The 23,738-nt window shown below is 35.8% G+C and overlaps 1 pseudogene; it reads left to right on the top strand.

Moving 5' to 3' along the window:
• The first annotated feature begins 14,346 nt into the window (after nt 1-14,346).
• Nucleotides 14,347-14,459, top strand: LOC123851437 (U6 spliceosomal RNA; annotated as a pseudogene).
• Nucleotides 14,460-23,738: the final 9,279 nt, after the last annotated feature.

Genomic DNA, 23,738 nt, shown 5'->3' with positions numbered 1-23,738 from the left:
TGGCATCTTCAAATCTTTTTCTACTTCCATCTTCACATTGTCTTCTCTCTTATAAGGACACTTGTAATTATATGGGGCTGACCCAAATATTGCAGGATAATCTCTCTACTCAAGGTCCTTAACTTAATCACACCCATAAAGCCTTTTTTTTTTTTTCCAACATAAGGTAATATAGTCACAGATTCTGGGGGTTAGGATGTGGAGGTATTTGGAGGTCCCTAATTCAGCCTACCACACATTCCTGTGAAACAACCAAAATAATCAGAAAAAATATGAAATAATGGTTTTCAACATACTGGACAAAAAGCAAGAAAGGACAGTGATAAATGAGAGACTGGAAATAAGTCATAGCTAGCATCATACTTATTGGTGAAAGACTGAAAGCTTTCCTCTTAAGATCAAGAGCAGACAAGGATGCCTGCTCTTGCCACTTCTATTTAATAATATACTGGGAAGTTTTAGCCAAGGCAATTAGCCAAGAAAAAGAAATAAAAGGCATGCATATTGAAAAGGGAGGAATAAAACTATTTCTATTTGCAGAAGACATGGTCTTAAATGATAAAAAAATCCTAAATAATCCAAAATAAATTATTAAGGTTGAGTTCAGTAAGATTACAGAATATGAGATCAATATATAAAAATCTGTTGTGTTTTTTTATATTAGCAATGAAAAATCCAAAAATAAAATGAAGAATTCAGTTCTTTATATAATAACATGTTATAAATAAAATATTTAGGAATAAATTTAACAACCCAAATGTCCCTCGATGAATGGGTAAATAAAATGTATTCTACCTATACAGTGAAATATGATTTGAGCATATAAAGAATAAAGTACAAATTTATGCTACAATATAGATGAACTTTGAACACATTTTGTCAAGTAAAAAAAAGCCATTGAAAAGGGCCATATATTGTATGTTTCAAATGATATAAAATATCCAGAGAAGGCAAATTCATAGAAATGGAAGGTGCATTAATATTTGCTTGGGTCTGAGGTAGGAAGCAGGGATGGACTGCAAATAGGCACAGAGGATTTTTTGAGGTGTTGGAAATTTTCTAAAATTGAATAGAATGTATAAATTGTGGTGGTGGTTGCATAACTTTCTAACTTTAATTCAAAATTATTGAATTTTACCCTTAAAATAAGTTAATTTTATGTTATGCTAATTGTATCTAAAATATGTTAAAGTTATTATCACTTTGCTATTATTGGTTTTTTAATCCATCAATATCTACCTTGAAATTGAATGAGAGAAAAATAATTTTTTACTTTCCCATTGGCACAAAATGTGAAACAATGCATACAAGAATTTGTACAACATATTTTTAAAATGTTGTCTTGGGAAGGTTTTAAAGAGTGAGGAGACATGATAATTTAAAATCCTCATTTGATCATTTTCTTGCTTTTATATCTTCAAAATTTATTACCTTTTAATCAGAAAAACAACTGCAACTTATAAGCTTAAAAGATGAACATATATTCTTCAAAATGATACTCAAATTATGTTGAATCTATAAAACAGACTAGTAAGTTTAAAATAATAACAGTGTTCCTATAAAATATTAAAATTTAGAAGTTCATAGATCCAAATATTATCTTAATTGTGTGACCACTGATGATGTATATTTTCTGAATTTTTTAGCATCTTTTAAAATTATTTATTGACCAGGTTTTTTTTTTTTAACTAAAATAGAGCTGAAAATAGCCTATCCCATTTTATTAAGCACACACACACACACACACGTTTAGGTGAGGGCAGAATTTTCTATAGGCTGGAGTGTGCTGCTTGTATATGGGTGTGCCTAGTTGTCTAACTGCCTTTCATTTTACTCCTCTTCTGTTTGCTTCCTTTGCCATTTGTCTGTCTCTGCCACAGTTTTAGCTCTGGTAAGCAAGTGTACTAATGTGTTTTTTGTTTTCTCAGAAGAGAGAAGATATTAAATTAAATGTATTTTCATATACCAGATGAGTAAACCATACACGGCATAATATATAGAAACATACACAAGAATATTAACTGCAATAATGCAGCTGTCTAAAGCCATTAGGTTGGATTCCATATATGTATATACACATATATGATACATCTGGATGGATAAATACTATAGAATTAGCAGTGGATATCTCTGGATAAATGGGGTTATGAACATTTTTATTAAAATTTTATTATTATTTTCTCATTTTTCTATAGTTATTTGTACTATATTGACATGATAATAAAGTAAATATTAAAAGAATAATAAAAAACCAAGTAGGCTGAATGCTATAAAGTGATATAAAATCATGTAATGTTATGTAAAATTTTTTTAATTGCAGAAATGTATACATTGAATCTTTTGGGAAAAATCACAACTGTAAAATAACATCATACATTAACTTAAATACACACTCCTCTCTAGCCAAGGGTGGTGGAACTTCCTGTGCACTCAAGAAGATTTGCATACAGGCATAGTGGTTGTAGCTGAGTGATGATCTAGGATCTAATTCCTTGCTAATTAGCAATGCTGGCTGCAGTTCTGCCTTGAACACATGGTTGTATTTTCTATGTTTTTTTGGAGGTAAATTGTGAGAGAGGTTTAATGTTTAAAATGCTTCTCACTGGAAAGCACGGAGCCTGGTTAAGACCTCCTACATGTGTTCTACAAGAAAGACCAGATTCCTAGTCTATGAAGCAGTAATGACTGGTAGAGAGAGTATGTTCACCTGCTATGGATGCAGAAAAATCGGGGTTCCCATTTTGGCTTCACAACTTCCTAGTCATGTGACTAATTTCCTCATACACTGGATAAGCTGTTTTATACTGCATCTCTTTTCTCTAACTTTATTAATCTGAGTATGGAATGTAGTGATGTGGTTGGGAGGTCTTCATCTCCCTTATTTAAAACTCATTTTCTTGGGGCGCCTGGGTGGCCCAGTCACTAAGCGTCTGCCTTCAGTTCAGGTCATGATCCCAGGGTCCAGGATCAAGCCCCACATCGGGCTCCCTGCTCCGCGGGAAGCCTGCTTCTCCCTCTCCCACTCCCCCTGCTTGTGTTCCCTCTTGCTGTGTCTCTCTCTGTCAAATAAATAAATAAATAAATAAAATCTTTAAATAAAAAATAAAATAAAACTCATTTTCTTAATCTTAGCTTCACATTACCCTAAAAGACCTAATTCTAGGATAATTTTTTAAGTTGTACCAATTTTAGCCTTACATTCCTTATCTATTGCCATAATAATGCTGTATTAAAGAAAACCCAATAGACCTCAGTGACATATATCAATAACCATTTAGAACATGAGTCTGCAGGTGAGCATTTTAGTCTGGATTCAACTGGGCAGTTTTCCTAATTATGGCTGGGCTCACTTGCATGGATGTGTGTTGTTTGGCTGTTGGCTTATTTGGATAGGCCTCATTTCAGAAACCTAGGAATGCCTGGCTCTGGTGTACTCATCTTTTATGCCCCGTTAGGTTAGTCTTGGCATATTCTCATGGTGATGCCAAAGCACAAGAATTAAGGCTGAAATGCAAAAGTGCTCTTCATGTCTCTGATAATGCCACCACCACTTACATCTCATTGGCCAATACAACGAAATGGACAAACTCAAAATCAATGGATGAGAAAATATAGTCCATCTCTCAATGGGAGCTTCTGCTGTCATTAGGCAAAGGATATAGAAACAGGATCTATAATCAGGAAATATACAGGAAGAAGCAGTTATCTTGTACCAAATGTGATACATAGGAGAAGGGCTGGGCTAGACTAGAATTAAACCTGTAGCCAAATTGAATTCAGAAAAAGATCAGTAGTAATCAGATATACAGGCTCATTCTCTAGCAGCAATTGTTTTCCAGGGATGAAATATAGTGGTGTGTTTGCTTGTTTGAGCTTTTCATTAGAAAATGTAAACATAAATTTACCACATGACTCACTAATTCCACACTTTTAGAATTTATTTAGAGTTTTAAAAAATATAAACTACTCTATAATAACTGAAATCATATTACTGGTTGCCTAGGATGGGTGGAGGCAGTATTGACTGCATAGAGGCAAAAGGGAACTTCTGGGGTTGATGGAGATGTTCTCTACCTTAAATCTGGTGGTGGTTACATGGAAGTATATGTTTTTCAATACTCAATGAACTCTACACTTTGAATTAGTACAGTTTATTGTACACTTTGAAAACTGACAAAAAATTTCTCTTTACCCCCCCTTTCTATTTTTCTTTCTCTTTCTCCTGAGAAAAACATTGATATATGGATAAGATTACCTCCTAACTGAAGGTAGCTCTGTGACTTGAACATCCAGGTATTAGAAACAACCCAGTCAGCAGGAAAGTAGTCACAATAGGAAGTACTCTCTAGCCCATGAAAAATTTCACCCTCATGTAAAGACATGGCTGTGTATGCATGTGTGTGTTAACAAAAGACATGTTATCTTCAGCCTTTTTTTTTCTGATTGCAAGATTGTTCACTAAAAAATCTAATAAGATATTGAAGACTATCAAGGAAATATATACTGTATCATCAGAAATTCCATCACAGAGAGATGGTCAGTGTCAAAGTTCAGGTTTATATACTTGCAAATTTTTATTTTATTCAAATACATGTCCGCATACTGTTTAAAATGGTTCTTCTAGGGGCACCTGGGTGGCTCAGTTGTTAAGTGTCTGCCTTCGGCTCAGGTCATGATCCCAGGGTCCTGGGATCGAGCCCCACATCGGACTCTCTGCTCGGCGGGAAGCCTGCTTCTCCCTCTCCTGCTCCCCCTGCTTGTGTTCCCTCTCGCTGTCTCTCTCTCTCTGTCAAATAAATAAATAAAATATTTTAAAAAATGGTTCTTCTAGTGAGCTAAACTGTATTTCATTTATTTATTTATTTATTTATTTATTTATTTATTTTAATTTGCAAACCTTGAAAACTTTTATTTCCTAGGATGTTTGACTAAATATTTGTTCCCCCTTTTTGGGAAAAGTTGATCAGAGAAGGGGGATGGGTGAAATAGGTGATGGAGATTAAGGAGGACACTTGTGATGAGCACTGGGTATTGTATGCACTAAATTCTACACCTGAAACTAATATTACACTGCATGTTAACTAACTGGAATTTATTTTATTATTATTTTTTTAATTAATTTTTTTATTATGGATCTAAATAATCTTTTTTTTAAGATTTTATTTATTTATTTATTTGAGAGAGAGAGAGAGAGAGTGAGAGAGAAACAGCATGAGAGGGGAGAGGGTCAGAGGGAGAAGCAGGCTCCCCGCCGAGCCGGGAGCCCGATGTGGGACTCGATCCCAGGACTCCGGGATCATGACCTGAGCCGAAGGCAGTCGCTTAACCAACAGAGCCACCCAGGCGCCCCAGGATCTAAATAATCTTTGTAAATTAGTTTAAAGGAACATATTTTCAATTTTTAAATTCAGTTATTTTTCTGATTACAAAAGTATTACATGTGCAGAAAATATTAGAAACATCTATAAGATAAAAAGACTGAATTATCCTGTCCTCTCCATCACTGCTTCCTTTTAAGCAGATTTGCCTATAGTCTTCCAAATATCTTCCATTTTATATTCTATGCCAGTAGGAACACCATTTTCTTTACTCAATACATGGATATTTAGATAGATGTTAGAGATAGAAAGTAGATAATGATACCAGTATTTATCATCTTTTGCTAAACAGTAGAATATCTTAGTGTGAGCTATAAGCTTTGGAAAGTCTTCCTTGAGGCAAGTATTTCATAAAAATAAGAATAAACAAATACCTACATTGTAAAAAAGTCTAAACTCTTAAAAATACATAATAACTTCACAACTTTCCTTCTCTAGATGAATGAACAGCCTTGTCAAACTTAGATTAAAAATATTTCAAAATCTATTCAGATGACACTAATTTACAGATTAAATTGTAACTATACAAGTTACAACTATACAAATTTATAATATAATTTATAACTATACATTCTGCAATTTATAACTATACAGCTTTTCTCATGTTCTTCAGCAAAGTTTCATAGTTATCTTCAATCAGAGGTCTTGCCCTTTGGGAGTGTTATAAGTATACAATAAAAATGGCAACGAGTGCCTGAAAATCATGAAATTTCCACAGATTTCTAAAGAAAAATGTAAATTTTAGGCTTGTTTTACTTGGTCCAATTCTATCATTTGTCCAAAAATACAAAAACCTATTCTCATGTGGAGGGCCATCTCTGAATTCCTCCTTGAACAAATAAATAATTTACAAACCTTTGCATCCATAAAGAAACCTTTAGGGCACTTTGCAAGAAACAACAAAAGTTGTACAAAACATTTGTAACTTGATAAAAAAGCCTCATACACTAATTTTATTTTTATTTGGATGGAATTCTAAAAATTCCAATGTGAATCCTCACCCTTTTACAGACCATTTCCTCAGTGGAACACATACTCCTGCCTACAGTGCAACAGGCAAACTTTTATTGAAAGATGTTTCCTTACCCCTTAAATCCCCATAAAACCACATTAGATGAGACTTCCATAAAGACCCTGTAATTGTAATTATTTCAGTAATGGTGTATTGGATTAAAATGGTAAGAGTATTTTCCATAATTATCAAACTTCAGGTAAATGTTACTAGGCAAGTAATTGTTTCAGCACTTATAGAGATCCCTTAATTGTGCTCAAAGCAAGGTACTGCTCATGCTTCCAGGGAGCTTTTCCACTATTCATTACATTATCTTTAGTCATTTAAAAATCTGGAAAGAAAGAAGAAATCCATAAAGAAGAAATGAATAAATCTATGGTCTAGTGCCAAAATAGAATAGTATGCATCCATCAAAAAGAATGAGTTAGGTCTAAATATATTACCATAGATTGGGAAAAAATAAATTTTTTAAAAAATTGCAAAATTTTTATAATAAAGTAACTTAGCACCTTCTTTTATGTGGCAAATGATATTAATTTTTTTCTATTAAGATATAACTACAAATACATGTATAGAAGGGTATGCACAAATCTAATGAAAGAGTTACAAATAAAGGCAGTTGACTAGAATGGATGCAAGTAGTGAATTGGGACATTATTATTATATAATATTGTCAATTTTCAGAAGTCATTTATGTTTTATATATGCAATTAAATGTTAACTCTTAAAAGATGATAAAAATACACAAATCATTGATATCACGAATGAAACTGTGCATGTAAGTATAGAGTCTAAAGTCATAAAAAGGATAATAAGATGACTTTAACCCTAACAAGCAAAGAGCTTGGAAGTCATCACTCCCATTCTCACAATAAGAAAAAACTGGACAACTGAAAATCAATAATTTTCCTTGACTTATCAGATAACTGGTGTCATAGGGCAAGACACCATACTGAAATCTGGGAGAAAGGCATATTCTGAGATATATAACATCTGAGATAAGCTTACTTGGAACAGAAGCCGCTGGATGCCATAATTAGTAAAACCACTTATTTACCAGTAAATTTAATGAATTGCTGGAGGCTGAATGTGGGCTAACATGAGAGTAAGGAACTCCTTGGGGCTGCAGTCATAGAAGGTTCCACACATTTTCATGAACTTTTCTTTCAGGAACCCTACCAGGTTCCCTATCATGTTCTCAAATGTAGAGACTTATCTTTAGCAGCCAGAAGGGAAGAGTAACAACTGTGAAACATCCCAGGCTCTTCTCCATAACATAAGCCTATTTTCTAGCAGAAAGACTCACCAGAGTGAACTGAAAGTTTATCCCACCTGGGGGAAGGGAATTCTACTCCATTCTAGCCCTCTTCAGGCTTTCTGTCTTTGTGTTTCACCTAATGGGAAGAAAAACATAGTCAATAGAAGACAGGGTTTTAAGGAAATAGATTGGGGCCCCTGAGCCAAGGAAGACAGCAGGAACAAAGGCAGAAAAAAGCTATATCCCTGGAGGAAAGACAGAAACACTTGTCATAACTCCGAGACACAGGCCCACTAAAAGAATGAGACTTTATCATGAGATTATAGAATGCCCTACCATCACAGCAACACTTTTAAAAGACAAACTATTAAAATTCACTTGAGGAGAAATGGATAAACCTAGTAGTCCTATATCTATTTAAAAACTGAATTACTTGTTAAAAACCCTTAAAAAAGAGAAATCACCATTCAGATGGTTTTACTGGTAAATTCTACCAAACCTTTAAGAAAGAAATAATACTGATTTTTCACAGTCAATTCCAGAAAATAGAAGAAGAGGGAATACTTTTCAACATATCTTATAAATTGAGTTTCACCTTAATACCAAAAATAAAGACATTTAAAGAAAAATACTGCAGACCAGTATCTCATGAGATAGACATAAAAATCACTAACAACAGATTAGTAATTAAATCTAACAATATATTAAAAGGATAATATGCCATAACTAAGGGGGATTCATTCCAGGAATGCAAAGCAGGTTTGACATTTGTAAGTCAGTCAATGCAATGCATTAAGATTGAGAAAAAAAGCACATGATTATTTTAGTAGATGCAGAAAAAGCATTTGAACAAAACACAACACTCCCAAAACCAGGAATAGAGGGAATTTCCTCATGTTAATAAAAGATATATATATATATATGTATGTCTTGGTGTGTGTATGTATATATGTGTGTGTGTGTGTGTGTGTGTGTGTATACACCCTTATATACACCCTTCTATTATATATTATATATATATATTTTTTCTTTTGAGAGAGAGAGAGAGAGGTGGAGAGGGGCAGGGGGAGAGGGAGAAAGAGTCTTAAGTAGACTCCATGCTGAGTGCAGGGCTCCTTGCAGGGCTCAATGTGGGGCTCGATCTCACAACTCTGAGATCACAACCTGAGCCAAAACCAAGAGTCAAATGCTTAACCAACTGCGCCACTCAGGTGCCCCACTACTGGAGTTTTTAAAAATATACTTTTATTTAAAAATAAAAATTTTAGGGGAAGCTGGGTGGCTCAGCCAGTTAGGCATCTAATTCTTGGTTTCAGCTCAGGTCATGATCTCAGCGTCATGAGATTGAACCCCGAGTCAGGCTCCATGCTCTGTGTAGAGTCTGTTTAAGACTCTCTCTTCCGCTCCTTCTGTTCCTCCCCACTGTGCGCCCCCCCCCCCCCCGCTCAAATCAATCTTAAAAGAAAACTCCAATAGCTAACATTATATTTAACAGGAGACTGAAGTCTTTTCTCCAAAGACTGGGAACAAGACAAGAATGTCTTTTCTCACCACTCATATTCAAATCATACTGGAAGTCCTAGGAAAATAAGATAAGAAGAAAAATTAAAATTATGCAGACTGGAAAGGAAGAAAACTCTCCTTATTTGCAGATAACATGAATGTCTATGTAGAAAACCGAAAGAATCTACAAAAGACTCCTGGAACTATTCATGTATAGCAACAATCACTGCTTACAAGTCAATATACAAAAGTCAGCTGCTTTCTTATCTACTAGCAATGAACAATTACACCATGAAATTTGAAAAAATAATCATTTGCAATAGCACTCAAAAATTAAAAATGTATATATTTTTAAAAATATGTATATGATTTATTTATTTTTTTAAAGATTTTATTTATTTATTTGACAGAGAGAGACACAGCAAGAGAGGGAACACAAGCAGGGGGAGTGGGAGAGGGAGAAGCAGGCTTCCCGCTGAGCAGGGAGCCCGATGCGGGGCTCGATCCCAGGACCCTGGGATCATGACCTGAGCTGAAGGCAGACGCTTAACAACTGAGCCACCCAGGTGCCCCAAAAATATGTATATGATTTATATGTGGAAAAGTACAAAATACTGATGAAAGAAATCAAAGAGATAAATAAATGGAAAGATATTTCATGTTTATGGATTGGAAGCCTCAATATTGTTAAGAAGTCAATTCTTTCCATTTTGATCCACAGATTCAAAGCAGGAAGTGAAGGCTAGAATAAACCATGTGATTATGTATCAGAATTGGAAACATCAGCACAAACTCATGTTTAGCTAATATACAGATGGATGAGTATAGAAATAACTATAGATATATGTGTATACTTGGGTTAGCATATACACATATATTTCTAAGCCCTGACTGCTGAGAAGGCCTAGAAGCAATGGCAATCCAGTAATATGAGTACATCCAACATCACTATCTTTACTTCTAATGTCACTCTTTAATAAAAGAAACCAAGAGTCCTTAGAGAAATGGCTGATTGAGGGGGTGGGGCAGGGTGCCAAAAAGTTAAAAAGTGCTCAAAAACAAACCTATGGGAATATATCAAAGGAACACAAGAGCCAACTGAAAGAAGTCCCAATGGATAAATCTGGAACTATTTAAGTAACAATATTAAGGATTAATATATAGGTACAGTAATCTAGACAATGTGATGTTGGTGGAGCGATCTGTGGAACAGAATAAAGAATCCGGAAATAGATTCATACAAATATGCCCAACTGATTGCTGACAAAGGTGCAAAAAAATTTCAATGGAAAGATGTCTTCTCAACAAATGATGCTGGAGCAATTGGACATACAGATGCAACAACAACAACAAACCCCTCAAACTAAAACTCATACCTTATACACAAATTAACTCAATGTAAAATGTAGAACTACAAAACCTTTAAAAAACAGGAGAATGTTTTTGGGATATACGGCTGGGCAAATAGGTCTTAGACTAGGCACCAAAAGCAAAGGAAAAATTAATTAGGAGGACCTAATAAAATTTTAAAACTATCACTCTGCAAAAGACCCTGTTGAGAAGATGAAATATAAGCTACAGACAGGGATAAATTATTTGCAACCTCATATTCAACAAAGGACTAATATCAAGACTATATAGAGAACCTTTAAAACAGCAAATACACAAAAAATACAATTAGAAAATTGGCAAAAGACATGAAGAGACGTTTCACCAAAAAGGATGTCCAGATGGCAAATAAGCACTTGAAAAGATGTTGAACATCACTGGCCATTAGGGGAATGCAAATTAAAATCATGATGCACCATTACTACACATCTATCAGTATCGCTAAAACAAAAAAATAGTGACATCATGAGATACTGGTGATAAGGCAGAGAAACTTCATCACTGAGACATTGCTAGTGGGAATGTTAAGTGGTTCAGCCACTATGGAAGACAATTTGGCAGTTTCTTATCAAACTAAACATGCAACTGCCATATGATCCAGTAATTGTACTCCTAAGCATTTATCTCATAGAAATGGAAATCTAAGTTTACACAAAAACTTGTACATCAATGTTCATTATTTTATTTGTAATAGCCTCAGACTGGAAACAACCCAGATGTCCCTTTGTGGGTGAATGGTTAAACAAACTGATACTATTCAGTAATAAATAGTAACAAGTTATAGATATATGCAATAATCTGGATGAATCTCCAGAGAATTACGCTGAGTGAAAAAAGTCAATCCTAAAAAGTTACATATATAGGGTTCCATTTAGAAAACATTCTTGAGGGGCACTTGGGTGGCACAGTCAGTTAAGCATCCAACTCTTGGTATCAGCCCAGGTCGTGATCTCATGGTCACGGGATTGAGCCTTGCATCAGGCTCCATGCTCAGCACAGAGTCTGCTTGGGATTCTCTCTCCCTCCCTCTGCCCTTCCTGCTTGTGCTCTCTGTCTCTCTAAAATAAACAAATAAATCCTTAAAAAAAAAAGAAAAAGAAAAAAACATTCTTAAAATGACAGAATTCTAGAAATGGAGAGCTGATTAGTGGTTGTCAGGGTCTAAGGGTAATGGTGGGGTAAGGAGAGGGTAGTAGATGTGACCATAATAGGACAGCTTGAGGGATCCTTGTGGTGATGAAACTTCTCTGTATCTTGACTGTGGTGGTAGATATGTCAATCCACACCTGTGATATACTGTATTGAACTAAATACACACAAATGAATATATGTAAAACTGCTGAATTTTGAATAAATTAATAGACTGCATCAGTGTCAATTTCCAGGTTGTGATATTCTTCTACAGTTGTGAAAATTGTTACCATGGAGGGAAATTGGGTGAAGGGTCCAGGGATCTTAGTGTGTTATTTCTTATGACTATATGTAAATTTATAATTACCTTGAAAAATAATTTAAAATATTCAAAAAACAATGATAACAGATAAAGATATATTGACATTGAGCACAAAAATAAATCAAATGTTAGCTAATTTAATATCAGAAAATAGTACATTTGCAAAGAGATTAGCCTTGCAAGGAACTTGGAAGGATAATTCATTATGATAAAAGAAAAGTATTCATTAGGAAACATTTATGTACCTAAGTTTTAAATCTACAAAGTGAATCCAATAGAACTACAGAGATTATTTTTAAATTCCAAATGGAATTCTAGAACTAAAACAAAAGGTTAATAAAACTAATAACTTTTTAAATGGGTAAAATGGTAGAATAGACACAGGAAATATAAATGACTGAACTGGAAGTTAAGTCAGAGTTGAATATATATAGTTAAATGAAGAAGAGAAAAAACTGAAAAAAGCAACAAAGAACAATTGAGCCCCGTGGGACACAGTGAAAACAGCAAACAGATGTGAAACGGGAGTTATAAAAAGGAAGAAAGAATTGGACAAAAGCAACATTGGAGGATAAAAAGGCCTAGAATTTTCTGTAAGTAATGAAAGTTAAAAAGTCACAGATTCAGGGCGCCTGGGTGGCTCAGTTGGTTAAGCGACTGCCTTCGGCTCAGGTCATGATCCTGGGGTCCCGGGATCGAGTCCCGCATCGGGCTCCCTGCTCGGCGGGGAGTCTGCTTCTCCCTCTGCCCTTCCCCCCTCTCATGTGCTCTCTCTCATTCTCTCTCTCTGAAATAAATAAATAAAATCTTTAAAAAAAAAAAGTCACAGATTCAGGAAAAGATACAAACTTGAAGCTAAATAAATACAAGGAAGCCACAACTAGGCACATCATAGTGAAACTGCAGAAGCTAAAGAGAAAACTGCAAAAGTGATTAGAATAAAAAAATATATATATGTGTATCATGTCCAGTCAGGAAATAAGAAACAACACCACTTATTTAAACACATTTTAATAGTTATTTGATTTAATAATTATTCTAAGATTGAAAATGGCTAAAAGGGAACAATGAGGTAACACAGATATAAGAATAGTAGGAAAGAGATGGCAGAGTAGGAGGATCCTATGTTCACCTTGTCCCATGGATAAACTAGATAACACCATATCAGTATAAATAACCTGGGAAATGACTCAAAGACTGGAAGAACAAACTCCACAACTAAAAGCAGGGAAGAGGCCACATCAAAGACCATAGGAAGGGTGAAGGTATGATCTGGGAACAAAACTGGGGCCATCTAAGGTGCGGAGGAAGTTGGTGGTGCAGGGATGGGCAGAAAACAGACTTTCACATCAGGAAACCAGGAACAGGGAGGACAAATCTCTATAATATTTGCCTTTAAAAGTGACAGGGGCAAAATTTCACGAGTTCCTAAAACCAGTAGAACTTAAAGCCTGGAATTTTAAATATCAGAGTGGAGACCCTCTGGGAGACCCCAATGGCTTTAGGAAGTGGAGATCCTTAAAGAGATAGCACAACAAACAGTCTGTGCAGATACCTTGTAGAGCCAGCAGTTTGAAAAACGATGAGGATGGACAGAACAAAGAGTGATTTGCTCATCTTAGAGCATGGCCCAGAGACACAGGATCACAGGGAGACCCCTCCAGGAACAAAGGAGCTGGCAGATGCCATTTCCCTCCCCCACTCCCCAGAGTAAACAAAGGCCACCTGCAGGAACCAGCACAGAGCCAACACTTCTTACCTAACTTGTTTACCACAAGCCCCACCACCCCGTGCTTCCACTGATCCACCCTTCCCAGTCACTCACCTGAGTCCCTGCACTGTGGGTCCCCTCTCCCAGAGGACCAGTACAAACCTCAGCAGCACCATGTCTCCTGACCCCACAGCTTTTGTGGGGCCTCAGTTCTGGCAGCAGTGGTAGTGGGTCTCATTTTGCAAGCAAGCCATCAAACACCTTGTTAAAATGTGCCCCACCCCTGCTGGGGACCAAACAACGCACACAGTAGGTAAAGAGAACCTCTATAGACAACTGGACTGAAGGAAAAAGAGGCCAAGGCTCAACAGCAGAGTACATGCAACATACATAGGAGACACTCACCGAAGCACCAGGCCCTGGGGAACAGGGGATACTGTACTGCAGGGCACTACAGGACCTCTTCTTCATAAGCCTATTATCATTAAGAGCAAGAGAAGTAGCTGACTTTCTTAGAACACATATACAGACACAGAAAGTCAGACAAAATAAGGAGATGAGCGTTGGTGGTATAGTGGTGAGCATAGCTGCCTTTCAAACAAGAAATAAAAAAGTACGTGCAAATAAATGAAAATGAAAACAGTGCTTCCTTTAGCAGCACATATACTAAAATTGGAATGATACAGAGAACATTAGCATGACCCCTGTGCAAGGAAGACACAAAAATAAAAAAACCACAATGGTTCAAAATCTTTGGGATGCAGCAAAAGTGGTTCTAAGAGGGAAGTTTATGGCAATAAAAGTCTTAAATAAACAACCTAACCTTACACCTAAAGGACCTAGAAAAATAGCACACAAAACCAAAACCCAGAAAAAGGAAGGAAATAATAAAGATTAGAGCAGAAATAAATGATATAGAAACTAAACAACAATAGAATAGATCAAGGAAACCAGGAGCTGATTCTTTGAAAGATCAACAAAACTGGTAAACCTCTAGTAAGATTCATTAAAAAAAAGAGACAGGACCAAAATAAACAAAATTATTAATGAAAGAGGAGAAATAACAACAATACCAGAAATAAAAACAATTGTAACACAATATTATGAAAACCCATATGCCAACAAATTTGACAACTTTGACGAAATGGATAAGTTCCTAGGGACATATAACCTACCAAAACTAAAGCAGGAAGAAATAGAAAATTTGAATGAACCGATAATCAGCAAAGAAATTGGGTCAGTATCAAAAGGAATGGAATCTTGCCATTTGTAACGACATGGATGGAACTGGAGGGTATTATGCTGAGCGAAATAAATCAATCAGAGAAAGACATGTATCATATGACCTCACTGATATGAGAAATTCTTAATCTCAGGAAACAAACTGAGGGTTGCTGGAGTGGTGGGGGGTGGTAGGATGGGGTGGCTGGGTGATAGACATTGGGGAGGGTATGTGTTATGGTGAGCACTGTGAATTATGTAAGACTGTTGAATCACAGACCTGTACCTCTGAAACAAATAATACATTAAATGTTAAAAAAAAAAAAGCAGGAAGGGAAGAATGAAGGGGGGGGAAATCAGAGGGGAAGACGAACCATGAGAGACGATGGACTCTGAGAAACAAAACTGAGGGTTCTAGAGGGGAGGGGCATGGGAGGATGGGTTAGCCTGGTGATGGGTATTAAAGAGGGCATGTTCTACATGGAGCACTGGGTGTTATATGCAAACAATGAATCATGGAACACTACATCAAAAACTGATGTAATGTATGGTGATTAACATAACATAATAAAAAAAAAGAAAAAGAAAAAAGAAAAAAAAAAAAAGAAATTGGGTCAGTAATCAAAAAACTCCCCCAAAACAAAAGGCCAGAACCTGACGGCTTCATAGGGGAATTCTACCAAACATTTAAAGAGTTAATACCCATTCTTAAACTATTCCAAAAAATACAAGAGGAAGGGAAACTTCCAAATTCATTCTATGAGGCCAGCATCACCCTGATACCTAAACCAGATAAAGACATCAGAAAAACAGAACTACAGGGCAATACCTCTCATGAATATAGATGCAAAAATCCTCAACAAATATTAGCAAGCCAAATCCAACAATATATTAAAAAATCATACATCACAATAAAGGGGATTTATTTCTAGGATGCAAGGGTGGTTTAATAATCACAAAACAATCAATGTGATATGTAACATCAATAAGAGAAAGGATAAAAACCATGTGATCACTTCAACAGATGCAGAAAAAGCATTTGGTAAAGTACACCATTCATTCATAATAAAAACCTTCTGCAAAGTAGGTCTAAAGGGAACACTTCTCAACATAATGAAGGCCTCTCATTGCCAACACCATACTCAGTGGTGAAAAACAGAGCTTTTTACCTAAGGTCAGGAACAAGGCAAAGATGTCCACTTTCACCACTTTTATTTAACATAGTACTGGAAGTCCTCACCACAGGAATGAGACAAGAAAAAAGAATAAAAGTCATCCAAATTGATAAGGAAGAAGTAGAACTCTCACTATTTGCAGATGACATGATACTAAATAGAGAACACCAGAAAGACTCCACCAGAAACTACTAGAACTGATAAATGAATTCAGTAAAGTCACAGGATACAAAATCAATATACAGAAATCTATTGCATTCCTACACATGAATAATGAAGCAGCAGAAAATAAAATTAAGAAAATAATCCTGTTTACCATCACACCAAAAACAATAAAATATCTCAGAATAAACTTAACCAAAGACGTGAAAGACCTGTACTCTGAAAACTATAAAACACTGGTGAAGGGTGCCTGGGTGGCTCAGTCGTTAATCGTCTGCCTTCGGCTCAGGTTGTGATCCTAGGGTCCTGGGATTGAGCCCCGCATCGGGCTCCCTGCTTGGCGGGAAGCCTGCTTCTCCCTATCCCACTCCCTCTGCTTGTGTTCCCTCTCTCACCATGTCTCTCTCTGTCAAATAAATAAATAAAAAATCTTAAAAAAAAAAAAAAAACACTGGTGAAAGAAATTCAAGATGATGCAAAGAAATGGAAAGACATTCCATGCTCATGGGTTGGAAGAACAAATATTGTTAAAATGTCTATACTACCCAAAGCAATCAACACATTAAATGCAATCCCTATCAAAATACCACAGCATTTTTCATAGAACTAGAACAAACAATCCTAAAATTTGTATGGAACCACATAAGACCAAAAACTTGTATGGAAAAAACAAGTGTTGGCAAGGATATGCAGAAAAAGGAACCCTCTTGCACTGTTCTTCAGAATGTAAATATTGGAGCAGCTATTGAAGAAAATAGTATGAAGGTTCCTTAAAAAATTAAAAATAGAACTATCCTATGATCCAGGAATCACACTACTGGGTATTTAGCAAAGCAATCTTGAAAAGAAAATCAAAACTGGAGGTATCACAATTCCAGACTTCAAGTTATATTGCTAAGGGGTAGTAATTAAAACGGTATGGTAGTGGCATAAAAATAGACATGTAGATCAATAGAAGGAAATAGAATAAAAAACCAAGAAGTAAATGCACAGTTATATATCAATTAATCTTTGATGAAAGAGGAATGAATATACAATGTGAAAAAGAAAGTGCCTTCAACAAATGGTGTTGGGAAAACTAGGCAGCCACATGCAAAAGAACAAAACTGGACTATTTTCCTACACCATACACAAAAATGATCTCAAAATGGATTAAAGACCTAAATGTGAGACCTGAATTCATTAAAATCCTTGAAGAGAGCATAGGCAATGATCTCTCTGACATTGACCATAACAACATTTTTCTAGATATGTCTCCTGAGGCAAGGGAAATAAAAGCAAAAATAAACTATTGGAACTACATCAAAATAAAAAGTTTCTGCACAACAAAGGAAACAATCAACAAAACTAAAAGGCAACCTACTGAATGGGAGAAGATATTCACAAATGACATATCCAGTAAAGGGTTAGTATCCAAAACATAACAAGAACTGTTACAACTCAATACCCAATAACAGATAATACAATTAAAAAATGGGCAGTAGACATGAACAGACATTTCTTCAAAGAAAATTCACAGATGGCCAACAAACACATAAAAATATTTTCAACATCACTTATCATCAGGGAAATACAAATCAAAACTACAATGGGATATCACTGCACCCCTGTCAGAATGGCTGAAATCAACGACACAAGAAAAAATAAGGGTTGACAAGGATGTGCAGAAAAAGGAACCCTCTTGTACTGTTGGTGAGAAGGCAAACTGGTACAGCCATTGTGGAAAAGAGTATGGAGGTTCCTCAAAAAATTAAAAATAGAACTACTCTATGACCCAGGAATCACACTACTGGTTATTTATCCAAAAAATAAAAAAGCATTAACTTGAAATAATACATGCACCCCTATGTTTATGGCAGCATTATTTACAATAGCCAAGTTATGGAAGCAGACCATGTGTCCATTGACTGATGAATGGATAAAGAAGGTGTGGTGTATATATATAATATACATACGCAATGGAATATTTGACCATCAAAAAGAATGAAATCTTGCCATTTGCAACAACATGGATAGAACTACAGAGTATAATGCTGAGTGGAATAAATCAGAGAAAGACAAATACCATATGATCTCACTCATATGTGGAATTTAAGAAACAAATGAGCAAAGGAAGAAAGAGAGAGAGAGAGAGACAAAGCAAGAAACAGATTCTTAACTATAGAGAACAAACTGATGGTTGCCAGAGGGGAGGTGGATGGGTGAATTGGTGAAATAGGAAATGAGAATTAAAGAGTACATTTATCATGCTGAAAATAAAAGAAAATAAAATGAAAAAAGAAAATAAGAGCAGGAGAGAGCTTCCACCCTTAGAGCTGGGTAAGCCAAGGGAAGATCTGGGGTTTCTGGGGAACCGTAATATGGAAGAAGGGCCCGTCAGTGCTGGGACACAGACATCTGTGGAAAGGGGGCTGCCCAGTTAGTGGTGGTTTCTAAATGTGCTCTGAGCAGGGACCCTGATGCATACCTGGCAATCAACCTCTGTAGAGGATGAGTTGTCTAGCTGGTGCTAAGCCATAGGATCTCAGCAGAGGTTCCCCTGGGTTGGGTTCAGACCTCTGAAGAGAGAAAAGTCATTAGCGTGCAGTGACTTCTAGGAAAGTCAGAAAAACTGCAAAATTGGTCACCCTCCTGTCCTTACAGAGACGACATGGCTCTAGTAAAATGAAAGGCTTTGTTGAGGTGAAACTGAGAGGAACAGGAAGCAGACAGAAAGTTGCAAACCCCTTCTCTGTGATACCTCACTGTGGTACCTAACAGGGAGCCAGTTGCTAAAGGAAAAATGTGATTGGTAGAATCCCAGGTTTTCCATAGCATAATGTGAAATATACAGCTGAGGACCTTATGTATCCCTCACTTACTCCTTCTTCCTAAAGTATATTCTCTACTAGGAAAATAACAATAAATGCTTTAGTTACCTCGCATTTCTTTTAAAACATAATTAACAAAAAGAAATAATATCAGCAACATCCACTACCAAAATATAACCCCAGTAAGATAATAAATTCACAAAGAAGGTTTTTTTTTGAAATAGAAACCATTTAGAGATTTTAATTAGTGATACAATGAAGCACAATTTGTACTTTAGGGGAGTGGGTTTCAAAGCAGTGTATGGGTAAACCAAGAGGTATAAAAGGTAGTTCACTGAGGTTCAGGGATAAAGTAATAATTCCATAAATATTTATTTGTATGTAATATTTTTATTTATTTCAAAATTTAGTTTCATAAGCATAACTAAGCTTCAGTGGGGGGAAGAAAACAATGATTACCTTTGCAAGTTGAAAGAGCACTTAACAGAAAAAAACCATAAAGGAGCATTATGAAGTGAAGGCAATGTTTTTTTTTAAAGATTTTATTTATTTGACACACAGAGAGAAAGAGCACAAGTAGGCAGAGTGGCAGGAAGAGGGAGAGGGAGAAGCAGACTCTTCGCTGAGCAGGGAGCCTGATGTGGGGCTCGATCCCAGGACCCTGGGATCATGACCTGAGCTGAAGGCAGCCGCTTAACTGACTGAACCACCCAGGCGCCCTGAAGGCAATGTTTTTGTTTTTTTGAAGTCAATGTTTATATCTTGAAAAGTGTTTGTGTTACACAGGTATATACATATACATACAATTACTTTCAGCAAATATCTAGTACAGATTTTTTAATTTTCACGTTTTGTAAATTTTACCTTACTAGAAAACCTGTAAACAAATAGTAGATTCAAGTTAATGACATGCATACTGAAGTACTTACAGAAAAGTTTACTGATACCCACAATTTACTTTGAAAATAAAATGGATTAATGGGAGGTTAGATGTATAAATGAGTAGATAAGTAAAAAAGCAAGTAGAGTCAAGATGGAATATAAGAGAATACTATGAAAAATTTTGTCTATAAATCAATAACTTAAAGAAAATGCACAAATTTTTAAAGACACAAACTGCCATCTCACTCAAGATTTGCATGAGATGAATACTCCTGCATCTATAAAAAACACTTAATTAGTAGATTCATAATCTTACCATAAGGAAAACTTCAAAACCAGATGATTTCAATGATGAATTCTACCAAATGTATAAGTAAGAAATGGTACAAATTCATGTATGTTGAATTCTGTTTATCAGGTACATAAATGTTTAGAATTCTTATGACTTCTTCATTAACTGATCTTTTTTTTTTATTATTACAAAATAACCTTCTTTATTCCAGGTAGTATTCTTTGCTCTGAAATCCTCATCTGATATTATAATAGCCATTTATGCTTTTTTGATTGTTAGCTTGGTATGTATTTTTTCATTCTTTTGTTTTTAACCTGCTTTTTTGTGTATAAGGTATATAATGTATTTCTTGTAGGCAGCATGTGGCTGGGTCTTGCTTTTTTGTGCAATCTGACAATCTCTGCATTTTATTTTATTTTATAATGTTTTTGGTTTTAATTTTAAGATCTTTGAAACACTATTTCCATATTTATCTTGGGGGAGATAAGATATGCTTGATACTATACATACGTGCAACTCTCTGCAAATCATTAGGAACATGGAATGTCCTAACATTAGGTACTGAAAAATAGTTGAAGTTGATATCTGAAAAAATTCAATATAAAAACTATCAAGTCACTGCTTTATTTAATTCCAAGAGTCAAAATGTCATGAGTAAAACACTATTCAATGTATGCATTTGTAGGTGATAAAAACGATATTCAGCACAATATCTTTTTAAAAATTAATTTAATTTTTAAATTTATTTTTTATTATTATGTTCAATTAGCCAACACATAGTACATCATTAGTTTTTGATGTAAAGAAAGGGGAACCCTCTTACACTGTTGGTGGGAATGCAAGCTGGTACAGCCACTCTGGAAAACAGTATGGAGGTTCCTAAAGAGGTTAAAAATAGAATTACCCTACGACCCAGTAATTGCACTACTAGGTATTTACCCCAAAGATACAGATGTAGTGAAAAGAAGGGGCATATGCACCCCAATGTTCATAGCAACAATATCCATAATAGCCAAACTGTGGAAGGAGCTGAGATGTCCTTCAACAGATGAATGTATAAAGAAGATGTGGTTCATATATACAATGAAATATTACTCAGCCATCAGAAAGGATGAATACCTACCATTTGCATTGACATGGATGGAACTGGAGGTGATTATGCTTAAGTGAAATAAGTCAAGCAGAGAAAGACAATTATCGTATGGTTTCACTCATATGTGGAGCATAAGGAATAGCGTGGAGGACCATATGGGAAGGGAGGGAAAACTAAATGGGAAGAAATCAGAGAGGGAGACAAACCATGAGAGACTCTGGACTCCAGAAAACAAACTGAGGGTTACAGAAGTGAGGGGGTGTGGGGATGGGGTAGCCAGGTAATGGGCATTATGGAAGGCATGTGTTGGGATGAGCACTGGGTGTTACACAATCTCTGCATTTTAGTTGGGGTGTTTAGATCATGAACATTCATGTAGTTATTGATACAGTTAGGTTTAAGTCTATCATCTTGTTCTTGTTTTCTAATCGTCCAATCCATTCCTTGTTCCCATTTTACTTTTATTCTGCCTTTTTTCAGATTATATTTATGATTTTATTTTAACTCCTTTGTTGCCTTTTTAGCTATAACTGTTTTGTTATTATAGTGGTTGGTTTAGAGATTAAAGTATGCATCTTTAACTTATCATGGTCTACATTCAAGTGATATACTACATCGCACATATTATAAGAACCTTACAATAGTATACTTTCATCTCTCCCCTCCCAGTCTTTATTGTTGTCATACATTTTACTTATACATATTTTATAAACCACCAAGACATTGTTATTATTTTTGATTAAACAGTTATCTTTTAAAAATGATATATAAATAGTAAGAAAAAATTTCATCTACTTACCCAGGTCATTACCATTTCTGGTGCTCTTTAATCCTTTGTGTAGACCTAGATTTGCATTTGTTATTTTTAAAATTTTTTTAATTTAAATTCAATTTAGTTAACATATACAGTATTAGTTTCAGAGGTAGAATTTAGTGATTCATCAGTTATATATAACATTTAGTGCTCATTATATCAAGTGCCCTCCTCAATGCCCATCACCCAGTTACCCCATCCTCCCACCCCCCTCCCTTCCAGCAACCCTCAGCTTGTTTCTTATGATTAAGAGACTCTTATGATTTCTCTCTCCCTCTGTTTATATCTTATCAATTTCTTTTGACCTGGAAACTTCCTTTAACATTTTTTTTTGTTTTTTGTTTTTTTCTGTACTTAAAAAAATATATATTGTTATGTTAATCACCATACATTACATCATTAGTTTTTGATGTAGTATTCCATGATTCATTGTTTGTGCATAACACCCAGTGCTCCATGCAGAATGTGCCCTCTTTAATACCCATCACCAGGCTAACCCATCCTCCCACCCCCGTCCCCTCTAGAACCCTCAGTTTGTTTTTCAGAGTCCATCATCTCTCATGCGTCGTCTCCCCCTCCAATTTCGCCCCCTTCATTCTTCCTCTCCTGCTATCTTTTTTTTTTTCTTAACATATATTGCATTATTTGTTTCAGAGGTACAGATCTGTGATTCAACAATCTTGCACAATTCACAGCGCTCACCATAGCCCATACCCTCCCCAATGTCTATCACCCAGCCACCCCATCACTCCCACGCCATGCCCCACTCCAGCAACCCTCAGTTTGTTTCCTGAGATTAAGAATTCCTCATATCAGTGAGGTCATAAGATACATGTCTTTCTCTGATTGACTTATTTCGCTCAGCATAACACCATCCAGTTCCATCCACGTCGTTGCAAATGGCAAGATCTCATTCCTTTTGATGGCTGCATAATATTCCATTGTATTTATATACCACTTCTTCTTTATCCATTCATCTGTCGATGGACATCTTGGCTCTTTCCACAGTTTGGCTATTGTGGACATTGCTGCTATAAACATCGGGGTGCATGTACCCCTTCGGATCCCTACATTTGTATCTTTGGGGTAAATACCCAGTAGTGCAATTGCTGTATTGTATGGTAGCTCTATTTTCAACTTTTTGAGGAACCTCCATACAGTTTTCCAGAGTGGCTGCACCAGCTTGCATTCCCACCAACAGTGGAGGAGGGTTCCCCTTTCTCCGCATCCCCGCCAACAACTGTCGTTTCCTGACTTGTTAATTTAGCCATTCTGACTGATGTGAGGTGGTATCTCATTGAGGTTTTGATTTGGATTTCCCTGATGCCAAGCGATATTGAGCACTTTTTCATGTGTCTGTTGGCCATTTGGATGTCTTCCTTGGAAAAATGTCTGTTCATGTCTTCTGCCCATTTCTTGATTGGATCATTTGTTCTTTGGGTGTTGAGTTTGATAAGTTCTTTATAGATTTTGGATACTAGCCCTTTATCTGATATGTCATTTGCAAATATCTTCTCCCATTCTGTCGGTTGTCTTTTGGTTTTGTTGACTGTTTCTTTTGTTGTGCAAAAGCTTTTTATCTTTT

Source organism: Mirounga angustirostris, unplaced genomic scaffold (assembly GCF_029215605.1).
Source record: "Mirounga angustirostris isolate CCGP_5_RB_7025 unplaced genomic scaffold, mMirAng1.0.hap1 SCAF_11, whole genome shotgun sequence".
NCBI classification, from domain to species: Eukaryota; Metazoa; Chordata; class Mammalia; order Carnivora; family Phocidae; genus Mirounga; species Mirounga angustirostris.
The sequence above is the reverse complement of the archived record's forward strand: the minus strand, read 5'-3'. Positions and strand labels throughout refer to the sequence as shown.